Consider the following 24106-nt stretch of genomic DNA (forward strand, 5'->3'; position numbering starts at 1 on the left):
CGGTGGCTAGGGTGATATTATTTTAATTCAAATTACACATAAAATATAAATTGATATTCAAATTAAATCCACTACAAAACTTACAATACTATTCAAATTGAAATATATATTGTTTAGTTTACTAAGGGTCAACCGAAGGATTCTAGTTCCACTAAGATTTTCAAAAACTGAAAATAAATAAATAAAAATAATAAAATAGAATTTTAATATATAAATAAATAAAAATAAAACCTTAACGTTTGTTTCATATCGACTCGATCCTCACACTTTAGGTACCCATTTACGTACCTACTAACAATATGGTTGAAAATTTTAAGGAAATTATGGCGTTGTAAACTTGAGAGATTGTTAGTGATATTTTTTGTTTCTCTCTTTATCTTTGGATTCCTATCTAATGATCCGGCCATCCGGGGCGTAAACCTCAACGTAAAGAATAAAATACAAAAGGTTTTTTGATTGATTTTTACATTTTCTTTGTATTTTTTATATTTACAAGTTCCACTAAGATTTTCAAAAATTGAAAAAAAAAGAAATAAAAATAATAAAATAGAATATTAATATATAAATAAAATATAAATATAAATAAAACCTTAACCTCGGTTCGTTTCATATCGACTCGATCCTCACACTTTAGGTACCCGTACCCATTTACATACCTACTAACAATATGATTGAAAATTTTAAAGAAATTATGACGTTCTAAATTTGAGAGATTGTTGAAGAAAACTTAGACAAAAGATTAAATTACCTTGCTCTACAGTTGAAGGTTTAATAATTATTAGAAGAAAATAAAGCATAAATGCATAAAATAGGGATTAATCCCTAGTCATGAGGAACTACGAGAAAGACTTTACCACTATGTTGTTTTAAACAATTCAATATTAAGAATGGGTTTTAATAATATACATATAATAATTATGTGGATCTATAAATTAATTATCTAACTCTTTGTAATAAAGAAAATTCGAAACGAATAGGTTATGATCGTTTAAAATGTCAAAATTCTTTTGTTCTATTATATAGATTTATTTAGTTATATGTAGGAATTGGTATATTAAACAACTATTAATTTTGTTACATTGATGGTTTATTGTTATTTTTCTCAAAATGAAATTTAATTTAATTATTTGCTTACAATCTATTAATTTAACCATCATTATACAATACTCATTAAATTTATCATTATACTCATTAAGATGATAATATTATTATAATGTAATTTAAATCATATAATAATATTAACATTTTTTTTTTGCATAAATCATACTAACATTTGATACTTATACATAATTTAAAATTTTGTAAATAATAAAATATATTATAATTCGTGCATCGTATTGGAGATCGTACTAGCTACTAGCTAGTACTGACAAAACTCAAGTATGAAAGAAATTGGTCTCAAAATTAGTAATAATTAATTACATTTTCTTAGGTAATTTTTTAGAAGATATTTTCTTAGATAAATTAATACGAAAACTATCAACAAAATTTTGTTAGTATTTATTTTTTCCTAAAAAAATAAGTACGAATTAGTTTTTTTTTTTTAAAGCAACTAGAACTCTTATGTATTTTTTTATTTTCTTGTTTCAAAAATAAATAATAGGGTGTCACTACAAAAAAACCGGAGATTACCGGAGGCGTTTTGCCGTCGGTAATGAGGGGACGGCCGCCGGAAATTAGTCTACCGGGGGCATTACCGGCGGCGTCTCGCCGCCGGTAATTTTCTCGTCGGTAACACTATTACCGGCGGCAAAACACGCTGCCGGTAATTAACGGCGGTAGGTCCCGCCGTTATTTGTCCTCGGTGAAAGGCGGAGAAATGCCGGCAAATTACCGGCGGCATTATGCCGCCGGTAATTACTGGCGGGGGTTTGCCGCCGGTGATATTCACCGGACGGCGGCGGTGAATATCACCGGTAATTGTTGCACTTACCGGCGGTAAAATGCCGCTGCTAATTACCGGCGGGAAAATACCGCCGGTAATTTTTTTGTAATTTAATTAATTTATTTATTATTTATTATTTATTATTTATTTATTTATTTATTTATTATTTAGACGAACTTCCCAGTCGGTCACCCATCTTAGTTGTGCTCTAAGTCAAGCACGCTTAACTTTGAAGTTCCTTTCGAATGGTCACCAGTACAGAACACTCGTATTATTGATATATAGAGTACCTATTAATTCATTTAAAGTCTAATTCAATATACAAAATCATATATATATTCATAACCTTATAATATATCAAGATGATATCGATGAGATGCTGTTAATTACGGATCGAACTCGTTTTTGTCTTTATTTTTATGTCGCAAAAGTATTTATTTATTAATTTATTATTATTATTAATTAATTAATTAATTATTTTTTTTAATCAATATAGTTTATATACTCCATTAGTATTTTATGATGATAATTATTGTATTTTGAATTTATTTCCATACGTCCTTATTTTTATAAAAAAAACAAGAAGATAATTTGTTATAAGATAAGTAATTTGAATTTATTTCCATTCGTCGTTATTTTAAATTTATTACTTTGTTACGAATTAATTGTAATGTTGTTTGAAAACATGAAATTAAACCACGATTGTTTTCCACTCTTCGTTAGAGTGAAAGCTTATGTATTCTCCATACAATGTGGACATGCCAATCTCCCAGCTGTACCCCACCCAGACAACATAGCGTACGCTGGAAAATCACTGATAGTCCAAATAAGAGCTGCCCGCATGTGAAAATTTTGCTTCACAGATACGTCGTAAGTGTTTGCACCTACGTCCCACAAATATTTCAACTCTTGTATCAGTGGCTGCAAGAATACGTCCAACTTCATCTTTGGATTGGATGGGCCAGGTACAAGAACTGTGAGGAACATGAATTGTTCTTTCATGCACAACCATGGAGGCAAGTTATATGGTGTGACAATGACCGGCCAAGAAGAACATTGACGTCCTGATTGTGCAAAGGGGGCAAAACCATCTGTAGATAGACCTAATCTCACATTTCTGGTCTCTTGAGCAAATTCAGGATAGACTGAATTCAAGTGCTTCCAAGCCGGAGAGTCTGCCGGGTGGCGCATAACCCCATCGTCTGTTGAAGTCGCATGCCAACGCATATTCTCGGCTGTTGCTGCAGATGCAAACAACCTCTGCAGTCGGGGCGTCAAAGGAAAGTAGTACATCTGTTTGGCGGGCACCTGTTTCTTTCGACGACTTCCAGATGCACGCAAATTCTCCTTATATCGTGATTGATCACAGAACATACAACTATGTAGCTCACTAGTTTCCCCCCAATACAACATACAATTATTAACGCAACAATCGATCTTTTCCACGGGCAAACCCAAACCGCGCAGATTTCTCTTCGTACTATAGAAGTCTTCTGGACAGTTGTTATCATTCGGTAAAGCATTTCGAAACATCGAAGACAACTGATTGTAAGTTCTCTATGACATGTGACTTTCAGTCTTTATGCTCATGAATTGAGTCATCCAGGATAACTGTGAGTAAGTATCACAGCCTGGGTACAATGGATTATCGGCCGCGTTCAACATGTCGTAAATCTGTTGAGCATCAGGATTGGGCGGCTCCTCCAGATTTGACACATCTTGATAATTACTAGGTCCAACATGATCATGCACCATCCTTTCATAGTTATTGTATGACCCATCATCCTCATCCATTACTTGGTAATTACTAGGTCCAGCATGTTCTGTCGCCATATACATCGGTGCTTCCCCGTGATAAACCCAAGTTGTGTAATTGTGGACAAATCCACGCCTAGTAACATGTTTTCTGACTGTAGGTACAGATAAAAAGGCTTCATTGTTACACTTCTTACACGGGCACCTAATGTTACCTACTCCATCTGTATACGCCGTTTGATTTATCGCATAATCAAGGAAACTCTCCAGCCCCGTTTCAAATGCAGAACGATCATTGTATCTCGCATACATCCACATGCGATTATCACTCATTCTTGCAAATTCTAATTGAGAAAAATAAATAAAATATCATAAATTACTTGAATCAAACGAAATTTCGACAGCATAACCACACTATCCTAACTACCAAGTGCTCGACTCTACCAGCAGCTATAGTGACCATAGTGGTCCTAATTTACTAAGCCTATACTAGGTCTACCCGGCCCCCCAATGTCGAAGCAATATACAATACATATAAAGCAATAAAAAATAAAGTTTGAAATTTAAAACAATCATTTGTTGGGAGAAAATCCTTAAGAAATAATCAATTTCTATCCCCAAGGGAGAAGATCCTTAAGAAATTGATTAAATCTATCCCACAATATATAATATCATATCATTTCATGATAAACACATACGTAGCATACTTAAAATTCAATTAATCATACTTTATTTAACAAAATTATTTAACATAAATAAATCTCTAACAAATTCATACTTAAAATTAATCATGCTTTATAATTAATCAAACAACTTTAATTTAAAATTAATCAAACTCCAACTAATTATTAATTAGATTGTAAAAACAAATTTCAATATAATTTAACTAATTAAAATTAATCACACTTCACATATTATAAATTAATTAAAATTAATCAAATTAACATTAATTAGATTCTAACAAAATAATATTAAAAAACAAATTTTAAATTAATTAATCATACTTCAAATATTATAAATTAATTAAAATTAATCTAATTAATATTAATTTTAATCTAACAAAATAATTAATAAATAAATCAAATAATTAACGAGAACGAAAGCGTACGGTAGTGGTCGGCGGCGGAGCGGTGGCGATGGCGGTGTCGGCAACGGCACGGCGTCGTTCAACTAATTAAATGTTAAAGAAATAAATTAATTAAATGTGAAAGTGAGAGATAAAGAGAAAGAGAGAGAAATAATACCTGCAGGGGTGGCTGGCCGGCGGCGGTGGACTGACGGCGGCGGCTGCTGGGTCGGCGAGGAGGCGCGGCAGGGGGCAGGGAGAAGGGTTTTTTGGGCTACGCGTGATTGCTGTGAAAGAAAAGGGGATCTGATCGTTTTTTATTTAAAGAATTAGCGGCGGCATTTTGCCGCCGTTAATCAACAATTTTTTTAAAATTAAAGTTAAATTAAATTAATTTGAAATTACCGGCGGCGAGCCGCCTCTAATTACCGGCGGTGATAATGCCGCCGGTAATACCGCCGTTAAAGAAAAAAACCGACCCGCCTTCTTTCGGTGTCGTTGGGCCGCCGATAATTACCGGCGGGCGTTTCGCCGCCGGTAATTTCCCCGGTAATACTCGGTTTTTTTGTAGTGTGTGGTGCTTGTGGGTGGTGATACCTCTTTTATTTTTTTTTCGAAGGGGGGTGGGTGGCGGCTCATGGGGTGGCTGTGGGTATTGTTCCCTTTTGATGGAGAGTAATAATCGCCCTTTATACAAGGAAACAATTTTAAAGTAATTAAGGAAGGAAATTGATGAAGAGTAATTAATAATCGCCCTTTATATAAGGAAATAATTTTAAAGTAATTAAGGAAAGAAATAAACGTGAGGGTACTATTGTAAAATAATAAATTAATTATTAAATATAATTATGCATATAATTATAATAAATATAAAATGACTAATTTGACCCATTATGGCTGCCATAATTATGGCCATTTAGCACTACCCTTTCCTGAATTGATAATCATTTAATAGAATGGGATTCTTCGACTTTACCTTTTAAGGCTGATTTCGAACAACACTCATCAAATCGGAAATCTATTTAAACCCCACATTAAAGTCGAATTATTCTTTTTCCAAAGAATATTTAGCTTTAGAAAGATGGCATACATACGAATATATATATGCATCAACCAATTCAATTAATTAATCCATGTAATTTGACGCAAAATTGATGTGTAAGACATCATTTTACTTTGTTTATTTATACTTTGTAGATTAGGAGATAAGAATTGAAAATGAGCTTCTCATCTATTTGTCAGAGTTGACATTTGTTCGTGCTACAAATGAATTCAATTGCATGGTTCCACACGCGAATTATATGGAAGGGAATATATGAGAATTAACAAAGATATACAATATAAAATAATTGAAGTTTTAGGTGCAAGTCCAGACCCTTACTAATATTCAGAAAACTTTGTGAAAGTTCAGACGAGTCAAATAACCGAATTGAAACTTCCACATACATTCAAAAACAAATTTGAAATTTTGATTTGTGGTTTCTAATTATTGAATTCTAATTATGATCCTTCTCATTGAATTATAAGAGGTGTCTCCGTTTAGGGTTACCCCACGACAGGGGTTCCATAAGGTGAGTATAAATTTTCATTTTATTTTTGAAAATTGAATTTTAAAATTAAAAAATTCATTAAATTTAAATTTGGAAATTATAATTATTAAAATAAAAAATTACATTAGAAATTAATTTTTTTCTAAATATAATGTAATTTTGAAAATTTGGATAATTTCTCAACCGTGCTCCAAATTTGAAAATTTATTTGTCGGTATCAATCTCCGAAGCATCATGAGATTAAGAGTTGAAAGAAGATATATTTCTAAGACATATGGAGTAGGAGAAGAGAACAGAATGAATTTGTTATGAAAAATGAATGAAACGAGTTGATCTTTATAGAGAGATCTTGGGGTAAAAAAAATTAAAACATAGCCGTTCAATGGTTATCTTAAAATTTAAAAAATCCAAAATAACAAATCCAAAATCTACAACAGAACCAATGGCAACATTTCAAAAATTTTGATTTTTTTTAAAGACGTATGCAACGCATGTACCATCCTATTTTTTTTCGAGCCGGGCTCGCTATGAGCCTATGACAAGCCGCCTTTCAAGTCGGGGGTGTGGAAATGGGTGGGGCTCGTTGGAGCAGGGCTCGAACCCACTCTAACGAGCCCCGTTGCGGATGCTCTAACACCCCCTTATCCATTTAACGGTTTTTTGAATGAGATCGAGCGTTCTACAATTTTGTTTGCACTACAATTATACTTAACTTTTATTTGCGAAAATTGAAATTTAAAAAAGTTATATACCCTTATAATTTATCAACCCTTAAATAATAAAAAACGTATATACCTTAATTGAATGGATTGAACACTAGTTAAAAATCATAAAATTAAATTAAAGTATAAAAACAAAACTGAAGAAAAAAATACGAAAAAAATATATAAAATTAAAAATGTCCTTAACACAAAATGAAACACCATACATAATATATGTATACATAGTGGAAGTGGATTATGTAGATCTCCTACTCTTAGGTAGTACTATATGGATTGAAATGTGGATCACACGCTGTGTTTATGTGGACAGTAAAAACACCACACGTGGCAGAGGCCTTCCAAGACAAAAAACATGAAAGAATATTAGTGTCTCTTAAAAATCTAATGGTTTAAAATTTTCCGCATTTCATAAGATTTTTTAACGCATTCTTAATACGCATAATGTTGAACATAAATATGCATAATGTTACATATAAATATTCATAATCTTGCACACAAATATGCATGGATAATTCTTAATCTATTACCAAGGCGACTCGGCGGCTGTCGTCTGGACTCGACGCTCGTCGGGTGTAGCTATTGGGTGGTCGTTGGGAGCTGACGCTTACTGGGTATGACTCTCACCACTGCTTACCGCCTTGATTTTGCATATAGTTTAATACAAATATGCATATAGTTAATTACAGTGCATAAAATGATAAGATTAATTGTATGGAAAAATTGGTATTAAAGATTAAAATAGTGTAGTCTCAAAAATCATGTCACCCTAGTATACCATATGCTATTATCAATTTCTCAATTCTAGACTATAGTGCATAAAATCATAAGATTATAAGAAATGAAAAAAATATAGTTATGCAATTGAGTACTATATATAATTATGAGAATATTATCAAACCTTTATTGTGTGGTTTAGAGATTTCATAATTATGCATTATAGTGCATAAAAATACATTCCATTCGTCCACGAAACATCTTCTTAAAGAGAGTAGACACGAGTTAAAAAAAAAAAAAAACAGATTGTGTATTTGGTGAGTAGAAAAGAGGTCTCACAAATTATAAAATAGTGACAATAAGTGTAAATTTGTGAAATTGTAAAAGTGATAGTTAGTGGAATTATTTCCAAAAATAGACTAGGAAAATGTTTTGTTGACGGATAAAAAATTTAAAATTAAAAAAAATATTTTCGTGGACGAAGGAAGTAAGATAATAAGGCCACTAAAAGACGGGTTTTCGTAATTAAAAAAAAGAGACGGGTGTTCGTTGCACAAGACACATTGTTGGGGGATCGACACCAGACCCCATCCTTTAAATGGTATAACATAGAGTATATAGTTCATAAAAGGATAAGATAACATGAAACTTGAAATAGAAAAAAGAATATAGTAAGAAAATTATATAATTTTGATAATTATGTCACCTCATTACTATATTATACTCCCTCCGTCCCGGCTTTTGGTATCCAGTTGAGAACGACATGAGTTTTAATAAAGTGATTGATGTGTTGTGAGTGGAATAAGGGTCCCATATTTTATGTGAGAGTTAAAATAATTAAAGTGGAGTAAGGGCCCCACCTACTTTTACCAAAAATAGAAATGGATACTAAAATGTGGGACGACCAAAAAAGGAAAGTTGGATACTAAAAGCTGGGACGGAGGGAGTAAATAATTTCAAAATTAATTATAGATTATAGTGCACAAAATGATAAGATATATAATTATAGAAAAAATGAAAGAAAAGGAATATACTAATAAAAGAGTATAGTTTCAATAAATATGTCACTCTAGCACTTTATAATTTTAAACTATATTGTATGAAAGAATAAGAAATTAAACAAACGTCTTAATTACTAATATCGCGATAAAATTGATAGTATAATATTTTGTGCTAATTGTCTGTAAATCTAAAACGTATTTCGATTTTTGGAAATTGCACATATTTTCAAACACCGACTTAAAATTCATCACCTTTTTTTTCGTCTCAAATTTGTACGGTGATCGATTTTTTCTTACATCGACGTCGGAAATGACACGATGGCCGTCGAAATTGACACTTGGACACATTTATGACATGTGAAAAAAAAACCCTACCCATCGTCTTCCCCCTTCCCCCATCCCCAAATCCTAATTTCCCCTCCCCTCACCCGCCATCGCTGCCCCCTACTGCTACCACAACCGGCGCGGCTTCTACACCCCTAACGACGCCTTATCCTCTTCTTACCACCGCCACATCGAAACACACAGACACAACAAAATTGAGGTAAAATAAACCAAAATCAAAACACACAGACACACAGTTGCCCATTTCTTGCGTGAATCCGGCATCGCCGCTTCGTGGAACCGCCGCCTCTCGTCTGAAATCTGACGAGGGGTCACTATTCATATATCCACCTCGAGAAGACGGGCTCTGTTCGACATCTGCTGCTGAAGACGGGCTCGGGAAAAACTTGTCAGAGACTCGGGTCGAGCTCCCGGAGCGGTATATCTTTAGCTAAATTTAGGAAATCATGAATTTGAGGAAGTTTTAGAGTAGAATTTTGGTGAGGAAGATGTAAATGGCGTCGGATTGATCACAGAACCCAAGGTGGCTACGGGAATGGCGATGCCGGCTGTAGACACAAGAGGGCGGCATCGACGGGTAGGAGGAGGGGAAATTAGGATTTGGGTGTGGGGGGAAGGGAGAAAACAATGGGTGTAGGGGGGAGGAGTTTTTCCACATGTCATAAATGTGTCCAAGTGTCAATTCTGACGGCCACTGTGTCATTTTCGACGTCGCCGTAAGAAAAATCGATCATCAGACAAATTTGAGACGAAAAAAAGATTATGCATTTTAAAGTCAGTTTTTGGATATAGGTACAATTTCTAAACCAAAATACGTTATGGAATTACACACAATTAGCCTTAACATTTTTTATTAAAAAAATACTCCATTCGTCCCATTATAAACGTATCACTTTTCATAATGAGATGTCCCATTATAAATGTCTCATTATTTTTTTGGCAATATATTATCTCTCTATACTTAATATTTAAACAATTTTCACCAATCCACTTTATCTACTTTCTACACATTTATTAATCTCTGCGTCCAAAAGTAATGGGACACTTGTAATGAAACGAAGAGAATAATAATCTAGGAAAGAGAATGCTAGATAAACATATCATAAATAGGTTAATATCATCTAGTCAAATGAGTGTAATTAGTTAATTTACAAGGGTATTATATATATATATATATATACTTATATATATATATAGGGGAGGGTTACAGTGAAAACACTTCTTAAAATATAAATATAAACGTTTTTTAATGTACGAATTTTATCCAACAGATTTACGAATTCATCCAACATGGTTACGAATCGTGAAAAATAAATTTTTGCTACCTTTGGGATTCGAACTCAGGACCACGAATTCATCCAACAAGATTACGAATCAGCCATAGATCTTGATGACCTAAGGGCTGAAAATTGTTTATATTTTATATTTTAAGAAGTGTTTTTATTTTAGCCCTCCCCTATATAGGGGTATATATATATAGGGTAGGGTTAATATAAAAACCCCTCTTAAGATGAAAACTAGGAACCAATTTAAAGCCATTGATTTAAATAAAATAGAGGGCTGAGATTAAACTACAGATGCACAATTTCGATTTGCTTGAGTATTTTGCATTGTTGGTTTCAATTGCATAAATTGCATATTTTTTAAGTGCACAGTAAAATATAATAGATGCACAGTTTCTTTTGTTGACTAAATCCTAACCATTAGATCTAATATTTAAAAGGTCAAGATTAGGTTCCTAGTTCTCATTTTAACAGAGGTTTTTATTAGAACCTCTTCCTATATATAGGGAGAGGTTCAAATAAGAACCACTAAATAAAATTAGAACAGAGAACCATTTTAAACCATTCGATCATCAAGATCTACGGTGGATGTATCATCTTGGTGGATGAATGCAGATCCTGGGTTCGAATCCTGAAGGGAGCAAAAAAATTATTATTTTCGGATGCATTAAATTTAATAGCGAATGCATTAATTTATATAGTAGATGCATTGATTTTAATGGTTCTTATGTTCTCACGATAAGTGTGGTTCTCATTATAACCGTACCCTATATATATATATATATATATATATATATAGGGAGAGGTTCAAATAAGAACCACTAAATAAAATTAGAACAGAGAACCATTTTAAACCATTCGATCATCAAGATCTACGGTGGATGCATCATCTTGGTGGATGAATGCAGATCCTGGGTTCGAATCCTGAAGGGAGCAAAAAATTTATTATTTTCGGATGCATTAAATTTAATAGCGAATGCTTTAATTTATATAGTAGATGCATTGATTTTAATGGTTCTTATATTCTCACGATAAGTGTGGTTCTCACTATAACCGCACCCTATATATATATATATATATATATATATATATATATATATATATATAGGGGAAGGCTAAAATAAAAACGCTTCTTAAAACATAAATTAGGAACCATTTTCAGCCCTTAGATTATCAAGATCTACGGTTGATTCATCACCTTCTTGGATAAATTCATGGTCCTGAGTTCGAATCCCAAAGGTAGCAAAAAATTATTTTTCGCAATTCATACCTTTATACAATTTATTCATGCGTGTTATACATAAAATTCATGCATTTTTGTTGGTTCGTAATTCTTAAAATAAGAGTGGTTTATTGAATAACCGCCCCCTATATATATATATATATATATATATATATATATATATATAGGGAAGGGCTAAAATAAGAGCATTTCTTAAGATATAAAATAAGAATCATTTTCAGCCCTTAGATCATCAAGATCTACGGTTGATTCGTAATCCTGTTGGATGGATTTATGGTCCTGAGTTCGAATCCCGTAGCAAAAATTTATTTTCACAATTCATACCTTTATACAACGAATTCATACGTGTTCTACATAAAATTCATACATTAAAAATTGCTCTTATTTCTTATTTTAAGATGTGCTCTCACGGTAGCCCACCCCTATATATATATATATATATATATATATATATATATATATATATGTAATACCCCGTTCCTTTTTGCTAAGTTTAGAATAATTTTTGAACTTAGATATTAAGTTGATTCACGCCGGATAAAAGAAAATGAATTTATTTTTAATTCCAACAAAAATGATTTACAAAAATATTTGTAAATTTAGTTATTGAATTTATATACATTGCATATTTATTTAATTTACCTTTTAATTTACCTTTCAAGTATTTTCACGAGATATTTATTTAGCGAACACTGAACGAATATTACAGTTTTCATAGTACAACCCGGAAGATTTTTATTGTATTTTATTCTCCCATCAGCCACTTTAACACCTTTCCAACCACCCATCCACTCTTTCCACCTAAAGAATTTCCTTTCCAACCACACACGATACATTGTCTCCCCAAAATCACAACTTTAGCCATATTTTTTTAAAAAGCAATCAGCCATACTTTTGTTAAAGCAATCACATGCCAATCAATATTTTACAACAATCAATCCACTTGGAAATTTCCTCACAAGCTCTTCTTCATCCCTGAAGTGCGCAGCAACCATAGGTAAATTCCTCTCAACTTTGAGATTTCTCCATCTCATTCTTAGTTTCTCTGCATATATTGAAGAGAAGCAAAAATCTGAAATATTGTGCAGTGATTCCAGCAAACAAGCAAATTCAGAATCAGGCAGCAACCATTTCACATCCTAAATACCTAAAGGTTTCCTCTCGAGCCCTTACCTCATTTGCTCGACTGTTAAAAATCAAACTCTTCATATGTGCCATTCCAGTAAACCAATATACACAACAAAACATTCAAGCATTTCAATAGTATGACTTTCATTATTACATATACATACATGATAGCATGATTCATTGAAAAGAAAAGATTTTATTTTGAAGCATATCTATTAATAAGATTAAAGAAAAGTCTTGAGTTTGATTTTGATTGCCGAGTTCCAATGTTGGAGTGTCTGGTTGGGTCTGCTGAGTCGGGGAGGATGAGAGTTGTATTTGTGTGAGCCGAAGGAGAGGACGGCGGTGGCCTTCATGGTTGCTCGCCGGGAATGGTGTGCTGACGGTGGTGGCGCGGAGCCACTGACCGAGGCTGCCGGATCTGTGAACAGAGGGTGGGGAGAGAGGAGCGGCTGCTTCAATGGGGTTCAGCGGAGGGAGGCTAGGGCTCGGCGGCGGCTCCGCCGCTGTTGTCCGGCCGAGGATGGAGCATGGGAGATAGAGGGCGCCGGTGGCAGCCCGCCTCATCTGTTGCTGCCGTCGACCTGAGGAGGGAGAACCGAGCGTCGTCAGCGGCTGTCGTTGTTGCTCCGGCAAGCTTCGGCGGTGGCGAAATTCTGAGGGAGAAGGGTGCTGCTGCGTGCGTGAGTTTGTGTAGGTAGAGGGAAAACTAGGGAGAAGAAGATGGGGTAGAGGGAAAGGGTCGGTCGTCGGCTTCTCGCCGGAAGGAGCCGCGGCAGCGGGACTGATGGCTGAGAGAGAGAGGTCGAGAGAGAGATGACAGATTTAGTTGTATGCGTGTGTGTGTTATGCGGCTGGGGGGAAGAAGAAGGGGGGGGGAGTGTGGGCTTTAGGTTTGGGTTTTGGGAATTGGGTTTGATTATTGGGCTTTGAATGTTGGGCTTTTGTTTTAAATTTTCAGTTGGGCCGATTTTCTTTTATTAAGCTGGGCCTTTGATTATTTTAAATCATGGGCTGCCCAAGTATTAATTTAATTGGATTTGTGCAGATTTTATTTAAAGGAGCTACACTATTATAATTAATTAGACTTATTAAGTTTAATTAATTATTTTCAAAGAGTAAATTATTATTATAAGCATATTTTAAGTAAATTACTTATTATATGCTAAGCATGACAAGATTTGCATTATATTTTGCAATAAGAATATTTATGATTTAATTGGTTTTATTTATAATTCCAATTACTAAAAAAAAAGATGAGTAAGAATATTGTTGGTGTTCTTAACTCAAGAGAAATGTTTTCAATTATTTATTCATTAAATTTTGAAAACCCGCCTAAGTGAATCATAGAATATTAAGCACTTCACCATGACTTAAGATTAGAATTCAAGGAGACCTATTGAGAATAGATTTCTTGTAGGCTTTGAGCATCAGGAGGATTAGCACTGCTATTCCAATTCAGAGATAAGGTTAAACGACAGGCTTTGCCTAGACAGGTGGGCTTATTTTTCAAATGTATGCTTGAGTTATTAAGCTCTAAATATTTCATGAAATGAAAACTGTTTATCCAATAAATATTTTTGTGCGCTCTGTTATGTTTAAGGCTCGCAATTCATGGATCGATCGAGGTTCTCTTATGGCCTAACACGTTATTTGAGAATTGTGTACACTTGTTAGTTGTTTCGGTGGGTTGATCTCCATCGGGCACTAATTCATGTAAGAGGCGTTATAAGGGTGCTTGGCTGGATGTGTTCCGGAGCATGTATCATGTAAGGCCTGCCTGGGTAGCGTCCCGAGGTCAATTCAACTTGTCTGAGTTACGTCCTCAGGGCAAGTGTCATGGGAGAAAGCGATACGTCGGTGGCTAAAAGGTCCGGTATCACAGTGAGTAACTAAACAGAGTGTGACAATGGCGCGCTAATAAAATGAAATACTTTAACATGCTTAGAAGTTATTTTTGTTTTAAAACCTTCTAAGTTATGTCAGGAATGATTGGATAAACTGCTCTTACGAATTGTGAAATGTTTTAAAAGTTGCAGCCCACTAAGTACATTAGTACTTAGCCCAAAAATACTTTCAAATGTTTTCAGGTTAATGGCGGGTGATGACGGGGCAGAGCTGAGGCTAGAGTTCAACTCCTTATTTTGATTTCCGCTGCAGAACTAGCCAGTATCTGTCTTTTGTTTCTTAACTTAAGACCTATCATGTTGTGATTCTAAACAATATCTTTTGTTGAGCCTAAACTATTGACTCTCAAAGTATTTCAATCAGTGAATGTTGGTTATCTGAAGCATGACACTAAACTTGTGATCCTGAAGTTGTTATGTTTGTTGATTGATTCGTATCACTTGAATACCTGTCTTTCTTCATCCAAAGGGGCTAAGCCCGATTGTTATCCCTTTTATTCGGATTTCACAAGGATTTTCCCTTGTTCATTTAGATGATTAGTCGTACCCCAATTATAGTTATTGTTTCAAGAATTGGGGTGTGACAATATATATATATATATATATATATATATATATATATAGGGTGCGGTTATAGTGAGAACCACAATTATCGTGAGAACATAAGAACCAATAAAATTATTGCATCTGCTATACAAATTAATGCATCCGCTATTAAATTTAATGCATCCGAAAAAAATAATTTTTTTGATCCCTTCAGGATTCGAACCCAGCACCTGCATTCATCCACCAAGATGATGCATCCACCGTAGATCTTGATGGTCGAATGGCTTAAAATGGTTCTCCGTTCTTATTTTATTAGTGGTTCTTATTTGAACCTCTCCCTATATATATATATATATATATTATATTATACGTCCGCATAGATTAATGATATCTTTATATCCATTTATACAATGCATGTTTGGTATCCATGCTTAGGAATGGTCACATTAGGTGTTTTCTAGATAAGATAAAATACTAAGATAATTAATACTCCTTTCGTCCTATGAAATTGAGTAGTATTTATTTTTGGGTTGTCCTGCAAAGCTTGAATATTTTTTTTATATAGCAAAAGTTTTTTTCTTTGTGTGCGTGTGTTGGCCAAGTGGTAAGAGGTTAATACCTAAGGCCAAAGGTCTTGGATTCGAGTCCCCTGTGGCGTGACCTTTTAATTTCTTTATTTAATATTGTAAATTTATCAAAAAAAAAAAATTCTCTTTATTTACTTTTTCACCTACCACACTTAACACACAAAATACTAACTCCTTAAAATTGTGCCGAAAAGAAATTGCTCAAGCTTTGCAAGACGGAGAGAGCAGTACAAATCATGGAGGGGTATGTTGGAGAAAGAAAGATTAAGCTTTAAAGTGAAATAGTAAAATAAAATCGGGTTTTTCAGTTATCACAGGTCGTCTTGTTAAGTAGTACTATCAGAGACTATATTATTCCTTACGAGCCCATTTGTTTGGTACATTTTTCTGTCCTAGGAAAGTAATATGATTCCCAAATATTAAATTCATGTGTTTGGTTAAATTTTTATCAAATAAAGAAAATAATAAGAATCGTAAAAACAATGAAAATATTGCAGCTTTCCAAGATTTTATTCTCTAGCTTTTCTTAGGTATTATTTTTCCTTATTCTCGAGATTCTTACTTACTTAGTATTTAATATTATTTGTATCATTTTATTAGAACATAGATTATAATATTTGTAACATGTATTTTGCATTATTATTATTATTATTATTATTATTATTATTATTATTATTATTATTATTATTATTATTATTATTATTATTTAATAACTTATTTTCAGCAAATCTAAATTTAATGTTTAGCAACTATGAATCATATATACTTTATGTTGTATATTGTATATTATTATTATTATTATTATTATTATTATTATTATTATTATTATATAAGAAATTTTGAATTTAATTTTAGAATTATGAATTACTATAATTAACCTTAATAATGTAGTACATTGTTATTACTAAAAAAATCATTAACCTTGAAGAATTTTTTGTGTGCATATTAAATTACTATAATTTAATTCTTGTATATATTAATAATTATATTTATTTAATGATACAAATTTAAAACCTGACAATTATTTTTTATATTTTCAAACACAGGAATAAAGTTTTATTAGGATTCATTTTTCTATGAATAACATTCCTAATTAACATTGCTTGCTTTCGTGTTAAACAAGCCCTACATGTTTTATAAGAAGACTCTATGATAGTAAATGAAGTGGAAGAATTTTGTGTTTGAATAGTACGAATATAACATAGTAGTATAATTTTGTGTTTGACTTTTTCAAAAATATTTATATGAAGGTACATGGAATTTCCGACCAAAATTTGTTTCAGCAAATGTGGTAATTATGAATTGTCTCTTTGAAAATTACGGCTTATAATTCCTATTTCTTGTGGTGATTGTTCACACAGAGGAAAACGTGATGTCTACTTTTATATATTTTACTATTTTGTTAATTATTTTGATAAGTAAAATGTATGCATTCTATCTGTTTGGTTAAAGGTCTCTTCCGTATCTCATTTTCTTTCTTCCTTGTTTCACGTGAGGAGGAGATGATAATGAAGATCTCTAAATACTAAAATGGTATTCCTGGTTACAATTACAACTTGCATATATGAGGCAATCATTTAATAAATATCGAATATAAACCGACTGGAAGTCCCTATTTCCGATTCTTGCCTACAATTTATCAAGAATTTTCTCATGCAACCCTTTGATGCAGAATAACTCTGCCTCTATATGTTTGATTTATCTAGAATCTAGGTCTGATTGAATGTGAATCACTAGCATAATCATGTTAACTTGAATAAGTTTCCAAACTGGCTTGTTGAATGCAGTTTCAGAAGAATAAAATTCTTGATTATGGGGTTTGATCAAAAGCAGACTGAGCTTGAAAACAGGCCACAACAATAATTTTGTGCAAATGTGGTATTTACACAAACTGCTATTAGTCAAAGCTGTAGGTTGAAGATGATATTCCAAGAGAGGACGCAAACGTTGCTGTGGTGTCTCCGTTGAGGTACCTCTTGAGGCGATCCAGATCATCAGCGCAGTCGAGCATTGTAGGCCGTGTGGAGGGAGAGTCCTGTGTGCAGAGCAAGCCAAGCTCCATCAGCTCTACAATGGCCACTTCCCACATTCTCTTCACCTCATCCGATTGGTCCCTCAGCGTCCTCAGCAACGTCATGTCCACCACGCATTCAGCTTGGCTATGGAAGTGGCTCTTCACGTAGCTCTGCAGGCTTAGCCCTCCAACAAACATGTCATCTGTTGGCCTCTTTCTCGTCACCATCTCCAAAACCAGAACTCCAAAGCTGTAAACATCCCCCCTCGTTGATGTACTCGATCCATATCCATACTCTTGCAGGTAGATATATAATCAAGTTTGCTATGATATGTTATGATGAATATATATCTGCGCTTTTGCATTAGTTTATATATGAGATTTGCAGGCAAAAGAGATCCATACCTGGTGCAATGTATCCAATTGACCCGCTTAGCATATTGGCCGTGGAGTTGCCCATATTCTCAATAACTCCGGCACCATTTCCTGCTCCAATGGCGATCAGCCTCGCTATCCCAAAATCAGAGACTAAAGCAGTCATGTCGTTGTTGAGAAGAACGTTGCTAGGCTTGAGGTCACAGTGTACGACCTTAACCGGGGAGTGATGGTGCAGATAAGCCATTCCTTCTGCAATGTCACTGCAGATGTTGACCCTCTGAAGCAGGCTCAGATCAGAGGAGCCTGATCTGAGGCCGTCTGCTGCGTGCAGATACAGACGGCTATCCAAGCTTCCATTCGCCATGTAGGGCAAGACAAGGGCCTTAAAGTCCGGCAAGCTGCACGCTGTGATGATCCGTATCAGATTCCTGTGGCGGATCCTCTTCAACACTTGGCATTCTCGGGTGAAGCTCTTGGTGGAGTTCCCCGTCTGCAGATGTAGAACCTTGACTGCTATCTGTGCGCCGTCTGGGAGAACTCCCCTGTAGACACGGCCATAGCTTCCGGAGCCAACTAGCCTCTGCTCATCAAATCCATCAGTAGCATCTAACAGCTCCTTGTAGGATATTCTTGGAAAATTGTGAGTCAAGTCCAGTTCTTGATTTCTTACCTGCCCAGCTGGATTGGAAGACATGATGAAAGTTCTCAATCGCCGGCATCCCATCACACAGCAGATTATTGTGCATATTCCTGATATAAATATGACAATGCAGAAGATGATCACGAAGATGAGAGAGTGGAAGAAGCGCTGCCTTCTGCTGCAGACTGGAATACGCGGAATTCGCCCACAGAGATGTTGGTTGCCAGTGAAGGACAGATACGTCATAGAATCAAATGCACCTCCTGTGGGAATGCTTCCATCAAAGTTGTTGAATGCAAGATTCAAGAAGGTCAGCGTGCTGATCTTGTTCAAGCTCTCGGGGATCTTTCCCACCAACTTGTTTCTAGAAACATCAAAAGCCACGAGGCTCTTGAGACCGCCTAGTGATTCGGGGAGATGCCCTTGTAGAGAATTGTTGGACAGGTTTAGCATCTTCAGCTCCAAGCAACTTGATATCTGGTCAAAGATGTTCCCACTGAAGAAGTTTGATGACAAGTCAATTTCTTCGACTGCTGAGAGCTTGCTGAGCTCCATTGCCCCTATGAGTTGGTTGTGAGACAGATTGAGAAACCTACGCATTTCGTGGAATCCTGATAGCTCCGGAGGTACATTTCCTGTCAGTTGGTTGTAAGAGAGGTCCAGCGCTTGTAGGGCCGTGCAGCTCCCTAAGCTCGGAGGTATCTCCCCTGAGAGAAGGTTGTTGTTGAGGAACAGAAAACGTAGTTCTGCCATATTTCTGAGTTCTTCAGGAATCTGACCCGACAAATTGTTATGCGAAAGATCCACCAAACCAAGAGATGATAGGTTTCCTAATGGAGTTAGAATTGTGGTGAAGAAGTTGAAAGACAGGCAAAGCTGTTCCAAATGTTTCAGCTTGCCTATTTCTGCAGGAATAGTGCCAGTGAAAAGGTTGGATGTCAAATTCAGTAGTGTTAGGCTTTGCAAATATCCTATTTGAGGAGGAATTGATCCAAATATATGATTTTCCTGCAGCTGCAGCTCCCCAAAATATCCGCCTAGTCCTCCAATGGAGCTCGGGAGCCTCCCACCAAGCCCATTGCTCGCCAGCTGCAGCTCAGCTAGCTCGGTGCAGTTTGCCAGTGCGGTGAAAAATGGGTCAAGATTAGAGTTGTTGCTGTGACTAATCATATTGTTGTTTGACAAATGAAGATACCACATCTTGTGGAGCTTTGCCAGCATCTCCGAGGGTAGCTCACCAGAAAGATTGTTGCACTCGACATCCAGATTGAAGAGCCGTGTGGCGTTCCCTAAAGAGATGGGGATTTTGCCGTGGAGCTTATTGTTGTATAAATTTACAGCCAATAGGTGAGGACAGTTGCCGATTTCTGCTGGGATCGTCCCTGTTAGCTGGTTACCTGAAAAATCGACTACTTTGAGCTTCGTGCAGTTGGAGAAGAATGATGATGGGATTTCTCCACTCAAGTTGTTGTAGTCCAGAGTGATCAAGGTGAGATGGGAGAGTGAGGACAGAGAGTGTGGAATATGGCCATGCAAGTCGTTGCTTCCGAGTTTGAGTTCTTGAATGTATCTAAGGGATGAGAATTCTTGAGGTATGGTGCCAAAGAAATGGTTGTTGGAAAGGGACAGGTTCCGGAGTTGGGTTAGATTTGAAAGCACAGGAGACAGCAGTCCCGAGAGGGCATTGTTGTTGAGGTTCAAATCCACCACGCGATGATGCAGCTTTCCGCATTTCACACTCGTGAAGTTGCACACGTCGTTGTGTTCGTTCCAGTTTGCAAGGCTTGAATAGGGATCCGATGACAAGCCATTCTTGAATGCCAAGAGCGCAGCTCTATCAGTATGGATCGAGCGATGCACGAGTGGATGATGACCCTGCCCGAGTAGTAGAACGAAACACTGCAACAGGGAGATTGTGAGTATCAAGATCTTGAAAAACATGATGCTCTGTGGTGGCTTCGTTGCTCCAACGGGGGGAGAACTAGGCGTTGAACATGTGAGAGATTGCAAGGTCTTTTGTGATGAACAGCTTCAAGGGGCACTCTGAATATTTGTGTAGATTCCTTGCCTTAGATGGGTGAGTGTGAGGGTGGAAATGCATACTAGAGTTCAAATGAAGCATGATTTATGGAGGGACTATGCCAAAAGTTGTTGGTTTATTGCAAATGGTGACTGGATTTTCAACTGAGATGGATGTCGATTATGATGATCTTAGACCTTGGCTGATGTAACAGCATGCTGCAGCTCAAGTGGGAAGATAAATATTTGGTGTTCTGATTTCTGAGTAAGCTCTGTTTTGCCCTTGTCTAGATTTCTTGATTATTTTTGCTTGCTCCTGGGGATTTCTTAATTTGAACTCAATATTGCGCCGTTTTTATAAAGAAAACTTGGATATTGCATTTGAAATCTAATTAAGGTTGCATTACGAAGAAGATCGAGCAAAGTGATCACAAGGCAGATGGTTTTTTCAGACTTTTGTTTTTATTTTTATATTTTTTATTACGACTAGATTAGTCTATTTGCACAAAAATGTGGCCAGTTCTTATATATCATCAGTTAGAGTATATGACACCTATTTTATTTTCATTATCTAAAGTGATTATTTTATACCGTTGACTCTAACAATTCATTCTTAAAATCTTACTCTTTAGTAAACTTTTAGGCTATGTTTCGTAGCCTAAATTAGCCCAAGATAAATTATGTACCTAGGTTAAAACGGCTGTTTGGTATTCTACATACTTAATCCAAAAGTCCGTATTAAAAATAAGGCTCGAATTAAATTCATTGTTGTTCTTGAATTACAAATGGTCGCCTTATTAACGCCTCTTCCAGCAGTAATCAAGATAACAAAATGCTTTCATCAAATTACCCCTTAGACTACCCACAACAGTGATATTCATCCAATTCAATCTTACTCAACTTTTTAATAAAATATTCATTTATCTCTCATCCAGCTACACAACCCACAACCTAATAATTTTTACTCTCAATAGTGAGACCAATCCAACCTACATATTTTTTTTGTCACTTTATTTTTAATTATCTAATATCTAAAATAAAATATAAATTAAAATTAAATACTTATTAATTTATTTAACAAAATAAAATAAATATTTATTTAATTTTTAAAAAATTGTAATCATATTATAATTAAACATTGTCAAATGTCATAATTGATACTTAACTCAAGCATAAATAAAAATTACAAGAATTAAACACATAACTGAAATTAAATAAATCAAAGTACAATATGTGAAACTTAAAAATACAACTAGAAAATGCAAATTACATATTTAATTAGGATGATTTGGATCCATAACTTAGAATGAAAACAAATTTGTGAAGAAAAAACTAAACGAAATGGTAAATTGGGAAGAAATAGAGAGATTTGGTTTGTGGGTGAAAATATACATAAATTAAGTTTTATTTATAGAGCTGAAAATAATAAAAATTTTAATGTAATTTTAATATTTTTTTTACAAAGAAAAATTATGATAAATTTTATCTAAAAAAAATTAATGCATCAATTAAACTTTGACATATGGCAATTACAGATTAAAAGTAACACATGACTTGGGAGGTTGGCTGACACACCGGGTCATCCATTTTTGATGACTTTCTATTTAATTTAATAAAACTCCCCACTTTGTCGTTTCTGGTGACCCCGCCTCGGGGTCACCGTTGTGGGCAGTCTTACGTAGTTTCGTACACGGCTAAGAGTGTTGTGGCGGCTGACAGTGCAGCGTGTTTGAGAGCGCCGCCTGATTGTCGCGACGGTGTGTTCAGATAAAAGGAGAGAGAAAGAGGGAGAGAGTAAAGGTGGGGACCCACAATGGGGGGCGCGGACTGCCCGGGCTTGCCCCCCCGCCCCCAAAAAAATGCCGCACCCTCCCTCTCCGCTTCTCGGTGCAAACCGTGAATTGATTGGGCATGTGTAATGCACCGCCTAATCAGATTTTTTTTTGCATTTTAATTAAAAATAAAAAAATAAAATTCAAAAATATGCAACGGTGATATGGCAAAATTCTTGGCAGGGACCAGGGAGTCATTCCAAACGGCTCTCTTCAGTTTATTTATTTTTCTTCTACATATTTTATTCTACATCTATAATTTGATCAATCTTCTATTCACTTTCACACACAATTCTTATTCCTCTTCTTGTTTATTTCTTATTCTTTTATGCAAAAATTATGGAAGATGGTTGGCAAAATATTGGACCAATCACTCCCAAAATCCATCTCTCGGCAATCCAAATTCACCCGGCAATCAATTCTCGTCATTCTCTCAATCTTCAAACGCTTTTCAAACGAGATCTTGAGGGAATAAATTTGAATGCCCAATTTGAGGCGATGACCGACCCCAAGGTTGAGGAGATCGCCTTGATGCCACCATCTACCAAACAAAGAGGCGGCTACATCCCAGTGGAGATGACACTCGTGTGTCGTTTGTATGCGGAGGCCACATGCGACTCCATCAAAGGCTCCGACCAAAAAGGAGCAAGTTATTGGGGTGATATCCTCAAAAAATACAATCCTCAACGGCTCCAAGGCATGATCCAATGCGATGTGAGGCAAATAAAGTCTCACTTTCAATGCGTCCAAAAGGACGTAAAGTTGTGGGAAGCCATCTACGAGAAGTGCTGAGAAAATTGGGGCTCTGGCATGAGCGACGAGCAAATCACCTCTCAAGCACAACAACTTTACTCTTTCGAGCTCGGTGCTATCTTCAAGTACCCACATGCTTGGCATGTGCTTCGTGAATGTCAAAAATTCACGATAATTGACGAGGATGTCCACTCATCCAAATCCTCCAAGGGCTCGGATGGTCGCTATACAACCATCTCTAGCTAGCAAAGTATCTCCACAAGGTCCCAAGGCCAAAAGGCGGCGAAGAAAGACAAAAGTAAGAAAAAGGCAGAGTCATCTGACGAGCAAACTCGAGCTCTCGGGGCCATGGAGAACATGGTCAAGGTTATGAGAATCTTCTCCCAAGCCCAACGTGACCTCGTGGACGACATCATCATGGGTAAGAATACATCTGGCATGAATCCCGACGAGTTGGCTCACGACTTGAAATTGGTGGGAGATATCAAGAAACGCAACGATCTCCCATATATTGTAGGTTTCAGTATGCTTTTTAAAATTAAAGTAATTTAGGACTTTATTTTATTGTAATACAATTTTCAATTTCAAGCAATGTAGGATTAATTTTAATGAAATTTATATTATTAAATATAGTGTTAAAATTAATGAAAATAAATATTAAAATTAAATACAAATTAAAAATTAAAATTTAAGAGCCAAGGGGTTGGCTCTCCAATGTGGGGTGTTGGCTCAAAAGTG

At 35.4% G+C, this 24106-nt stretch overlaps 2 long non-coding RNA genes across 2 annotated transcripts; both read left to right on the forward strand.

Annotated features, from left to right (window-relative positions):
• The first annotated feature begins 12455 nt into the window (after positions 1–12455).
• Positions 12456–15005, forward strand: LOC131012286 (uncharacterized). Its single transcript, XR_009097261.1, has 3 exons — positions 12456–12561; positions 12653–12717; positions 14113–15005. It is a non-coding gene; the product is annotated as an uncharacterized LOC131012286 (long non-coding RNA).
• A 2222-nt stretch (positions 15006–17227) lies between these two features.
• On the forward strand, positions 17228–21190 carry LOC131012285 (uncharacterized). The gene is made up of 3 exons (XR_009097260.1): positions 17228–18049; positions 18135–19694; positions 19779–21190. It is a non-coding gene; the product is annotated as an uncharacterized LOC131012285 (long non-coding RNA).
• The last annotated feature ends 2916 nt before the right edge of the window (positions 21191–24106 follow it).

The sequence above is a fragment of the Salvia miltiorrhiza genome, chromosome 2, assembly GCF_028751815.1.
Source record: "Salvia miltiorrhiza cultivar Shanhuang (shh) chromosome 2, IMPLAD_Smil_shh, whole genome shotgun sequence".
Classification (NCBI taxonomy): Eukaryota; Viridiplantae; Streptophyta; class Magnoliopsida; order Lamiales; family Lamiaceae; genus Salvia; species Salvia miltiorrhiza.